Below are 6062 nucleotides of genomic sequence, written 5' to 3' on the forward strand. Positions count from 1 at the left end.
TACCACAAGGAGGTTGAACAGTTCATCAACTTTAATAAGACCTCCCACAGTCCAAAGATGTGCAGGTCAGGTGAATTGGCCATGCTAAATTGCCCGTAGTGTTAGGTAAGGGGTAAATGTAGGAGTCTGGGTGGGTTGCACTTCGATGTGGACTTGTTGGGCCGAAGGGCCTGTTTTCACACTGTAATCTAATCTAATATGTACAAAAAAAAAGACCTTCCACCCTGACCTAAACATCACAGGGACCATCTCGGACACCTCCCTCCCTTTCCTAGACCTCTCCACCTCTATCTCCAGTGACCGACTGAACATTTACTACAAGCCCACTGACTCCCACAGCTACCTGGACTACAATCCTCCCACCCGACCTCCTGTAAAAATGCCATCCCTTATTGTGAATTCCTCTGCCTCCACCGCACCTGTTCCCAGGAGGACCAGCTCCACCATAAAACATCCCAGATAACCTCATTTTTCAAAGACTGCAATTTCCCCTCCCACGTGGTCAACGATGCCCTTGAACCCCATCCCTCCAATCGCAACAGGAAGCCCTCCTGGTCCTCAACTTCCAACGCACCAACCTTGCATACATCATATCATCATCTGCTGCTTCCACCACCTGTAAACAGACCCCATCCCTCGGGGTATATTTCCCTCCGTATCCCTATCTGCATTTCGGAGACACCATACCCTCCGCAGCTCCCTCATCAGGTCCATGCCCCTCCACCAGCCCACTCCCCACCCCTGTCACCTTCCTCTGCCATCACAGGAAGTGCAAAACCTGCGCCCACACCTCCCCCCTCACCTCCAACAAGGCCCCAAATGATCCTTCCACATCCCAGAGAAATTTATCTATACTTCCGCAGATGTCATCCACTGTGTCTGTTCCACCTGATGTGGTCTCCTCTACATCAGGGAGACAGGACACTAACTTGCTGATCATTTCAGAGAACATCTCTGGGACACCCATGCCAACCAACCCCACGGCACCGTGGCTGAACACTTTAACTCCCTCTCTCACTCCACCAAGAATAGGACGGTCATATTCTGTTCATTTCCAATGAATAAATACAAACTAACCGAGCCTGAGTTTGGGATGATATTAACAGGATTTATTTTGATCGAATCATATTTTGACATAACAGGTGGAGAGATTCACTTCCTGAAAAAGCAGCTCAAGTGATATAAGCTGGCACCAAACTGAGTTTGGTCAATACTGAGGCAGAAAATACAGCATACAGTCTTGAGTGAAATAAATAAAGAAACTATCTTAACACCGGAACAAGATAGAGTGTATTAAATATGAACAAAGACACAAGTATTTTAGGATATAATAGAAAAGTAATTTATAGTATATTGAAATGCAAACAGAGATGTGAATTTGTGTCTCTACATTCTTCCTAGCTAAATTAATCATTTCAGAAATGCCTTTGTTAAATTTCATGAATCATTCGTTGGTCCATTCCATGAACTTTGCTAGGTCCTTGTTAAAAACTGAACCATCACCTTCCAGGTTCACAGTGGTTGCGAGTTTCATGTTACAGCAAATTGTGAAGTTGTGCACTGTATGCCAATGTCTTAGTCAAAAATTTAAAGCAATCACAGCTCCAAACATTTACAAAATATCACTATGGATCTTCCTTGAATCCAAAAAAATTGTCCTTTTGATCAATGTTTTCTAAAATTTACTCACATATCTGTTATGAAGGACGTTTTCAAATAACTTGAAGTGCAAATGGTTCACATCAGTCGGAATACAGTAACATTTCATGTGTTACCCCACACAAAAAGAAATCAAGCAATATTCACGAGTTGCTCTAAGCAAGTCTATGATGGACTGTTTTATCAAACAAAATCATTTCCAATGTTATGAGGGCACGTCTATCTTCTGTGCAATGGTCTGAATTTTGTGTCTGACTGCAGATGAAACTGGCTGATCTGGGTAAAAGTAGTTTGTGCCTTTCATATTGTTAATGTATATTGCTGACTTTAGTTGAATAAAGTGATGTTGTCCCAGGCATTGTCTGGCACCATTAATTAGACCATTAATTTCCACATCACTAGCCAGACTATCAGGTGGAGTGTATTGATCTCATTGAAACAAATGCTTGGAATATTTCCGGTGTGAATCATGTGAATTAGAGCCTCTGAATGAGACATAGAACAGAACAATACAGCACAGAACAGGCCCTTCGGCCAACTATGTTTTGCCGAACATTTGTCCTAGATTAAGCACCTATCCATGCACCTATCCAATTGCAGCTTAAAGGTCACCAATGATTCTGACTCTGCCACTCCCACAGGCAGCGCATTCCATGCCCCCACCACTCTCTGGGTAAAGAACCTACCCCTGACATCCCCCCATACCTTCCACCCTTCAGCTTAAATTTATGTCCCCTTGTAACACTCTGTTGTACCCGGGGGAAAAGTCTCTGACTGTCTCCTCTATCTATTCCCCTGATCATCTTCTCAACCTCTATCAAGTCACCCCTCTTCCTTCACCTTTCCAATGAGAAAAGGCCTAGCACTCTCAACCTATCCTCATACGACCTATTCTCCATTCCAGGCAACATCCTGGAGACAAAGTAGGAACGATGAATTTAGAGTAGTAGCAAGTTTTCACAACAGAGAGAGATCACTTCGCCCATCGCACCTGTATCACGTAAAGACAGAGCCTTCCAGCCAACACCCCATTTATAGCATTAGTGGTGCTGGAAGAGCACAGCAGTTCAGGCAGCATCCAACAAGCAGCTGCTGCTGTGCTCTTCCAGCACCACTAATCCAGTATTTGCTTTCCAGCATCTGCAGTCATTGTTTTTACCCCATTTATAGCATGTTGTCCATAACCCTGCAGGTGATAGCACTGTAGACATTCGGGAACATTGTGTAGGGTCTAATCCATTATCATCATAGATATGATCTCCAGTGCTGTAAATCCTGGCTTATGGGGAAAAAACAGGGGCAGAACTGTATCAATATTCAAACAGTTGGTTCAGCCCTGAGGAGCTAATAGGCCCATTTCTAAACGTTGTTTCTCAGGACATTTTGACTATTCTTGACTTAATATCATTGTAAACTGACATGAAAAAAATGCAGACATATTCACCAGAAATGCTGACAGCAACGTTCCTTTATTCAGCCGAGATCAGCAACATGAATTAAGAAAGTTTTAAAAAAACTTTCTTTTTACTGATTAGTGACGACACGGATTTCACAAAGTGTAAAGTACAGAGGGGAAGGGTGGAGGGTTGGTGTGGGCGATGTTCACTATTCCCTGATGTCTGGTTGCATTTGTGAGCAACAGATGAACCTGCGAACAAGATTCAGGATGTTACTGCAGGTATTTCGGCAGATACTGTGTACACGGCATTCTCCCATAAATCAGCAATGACACGAACATTTATTTTTGATGGTGTTTGAAGCTAACTAAAATTGAACAGTATGGTGGGACAAGTTCCTTTCATTTCTTTGAACTAGTAACAAGGGACACTGTCTGTGGACCTGGGGTGGCAGGAGGATCTTTCACAGCAGAATGTAAGGGAACAGAGTCACCGTTGGAAATCCAGATAGACTGGAACTTTTTCACTGGAGGGTGAGAGTTCGTGGGGTGACATCATATAAGTTTATAAAGCCATGAGTGGAAAAGTGAATGGCTCTAATTGACATGATTCATACTGGAAATGTATGAAGCTATCGTTTCAAAAATGTCACATATCAATAAATTCCACCTGACCCTCTGGCTAGCGATGTGGAAATTAATGGTCTAATTAATGGTGCCAGATGATGCCTGGGACAACATCTCTGTATTAAATTAAAGTCAGCAATATACATTCACAATGTGAAAGGCAGAAACTGTACTTTTACCCAGATCAGCCAGTTTCATCTGCAGTCAGACACAAAATTCAGACCATTGCACAGAAGATAAAAGAGCGCTCACAACATTGGAAATGAATTTGTTTGTTAAAAGAATCCATCGTAGACTTCCTCAGAGCAAATCATGTTAAGAAACTGTTTTTTTTTGTGTGTGGGGTAGCGCACGAAATGTTACTTTAATCCGATTGATGTGAACCATTTGCACTTTAGAAGTTATTTGAAAACGTCAATCACAGTAGATACACGAGTAAATTTTACAAATCATTGATCAAAGGGGACAATCTTTTTTGGACTCGAGGAAGATCCAGAGTGATATTTTGTAAATGTTTGGAGCTGGGATTGTTTTTAATTTTGACTAAGATATTGGCGAATTTTCCCTATGGTGGGGGATTTCAACAATCGGGAACATGTTTTTACAATGAGAGGAGAAATTTTTTTTAAAAGATATAATAGACAACGTTTTACACAGAGAATGGTTTGTGTGTGGGATGATCTGGTGTTGGATATTTACAACCTATAGAAGACATTTGGATAAGTAAATGAATATCAAATGTTTGGAAGGATATGGGCCAAGTACACACAGGTGGGATTAGTTTAGTTTGGGATTAGGACTGGCATGAACTGGTTGGACCGAAGGGTCTGTTTCCACGCTGTATCACTACATGACTCTATGACTATTTATCAATTTTTCTCAATATTAAACAGTGCTGTAGTGATCCTTAAATGAACTGTTGATGTTAAGGTTGTGTCTGAGACTCTGCGAATATTTCCTTCAATGAGAGGAGTGACTAGTTCTCCAGGTTACTCAACTGAAAAATAAACTTTTCTCCAGCATTGTTGCTGAGTAGATTTGTTTCTGCGGAGGCGGTAATTATGGTTTGCAGTTGGTTTTCCACCAACTAGCCAACAGTGAGACAAAATATCTTTGATCCACTGCAGAAACTCCACCTCTTTCCAGTAAATGAAACTGGGAACTCAAGGACCTTTTCTGCAGTCAGCTTAATTGCTGCCAACTATTGTATCTGGCCAATTAAAGGGAAAATGAATCAACTAAAGTAACATCCTACGAAACATGCTATATTTTCCCATTTATTCACAATGGACACATTTCACTTGGCATTTCTTCATAAAAAAGGAAAGTCACTGAATACAGCATTCACTGTCTGACTATCAGAAAACAGGACATTGACGTTCCGGTTAGTTCAGCCTGTTTATTGAGTATCTTTAAAGCTCCTGAATATGAAGTTAATGGATCCAAAATCCCACCTTGCAGTAACATTTGTTATCATCTCAAAGTAAATTAATAAACTTGAATTGGTTCAAACTCACATCACTTGTTACACCATTCTCTGATTCATGCATCTCATTAAAACTGAGTGGGTTAATACTGTAGTGGAATGGCGAATTTTTGCTGGTTTTTATGAGTTAACTGCCTCTGTCAAAGCTATTAGTGAGCAGAGAAATGTACTGTTTATGACCTACATTTGTGGTAATGATTATCGTAATACTCTCTAATTTAACCAAACACTCCTGATGTTCCCAGACAGTTACCTGCAATGGTTTAGATGTTGAGGATATTTTTTAAAAAAGTATGGAAAGTCCTGTTCTAGTTCATTAGATGCTCTTTCAAAAGTTTACCTCGGTGTTATGTTTCACTGCCAACTCACATTTTGTTTCTCAGGCACACAGCTTTCCTTTCCTATGCATTTTAGGGTCGGAGCAATTTGAAAAAAAAAGCAAGGAGAGATATTCTGCAATGTAAGGAGGTGCTTCTAATCTCCGGGTCCAAACTGTTTAGAGACACACACTCACATTCTGAACGTAATCACTTTAGACATGCTCCATATTAGGTTGCCTAAATTGAATTTAGAAACGCAGATTAGAAATGATATGCTATTTTGTAATGTGAGAGAGACTTTGAGTGACAGCAAAAATAAAGTCACTAATATTATTGAAGCTCTTTTTAGCTTTATCTGCTTGTGGTTGAAGGTAGGACTAAAGGGAGTTAACTTCTAATTGAATATTCTAAATATAATCACTTTGGACACGCTCTGTAATCAGTTGCCTAAATTGAATGTTTAAATGTTTATTATGCATTACATGTTATTTAGTAGTGCGACAGAGACTTGCAATATCCAGGGGGAAAAGCTGGACAGTAGAAATAAAGGGAGCTAACTTCCAATTGAATTTGT

The sequence above is a fragment of the Chiloscyllium punctatum genome, chromosome 27 (genome assembly GCF_047496795.1).
Source record: "Chiloscyllium punctatum isolate Juve2018m chromosome 27, sChiPun1.3, whole genome shotgun sequence".
NCBI classification, from domain to species: Eukaryota; Metazoa; Chordata; class Chondrichthyes; order Orectolobiformes; family Hemiscylliidae; genus Chiloscyllium; species Chiloscyllium punctatum.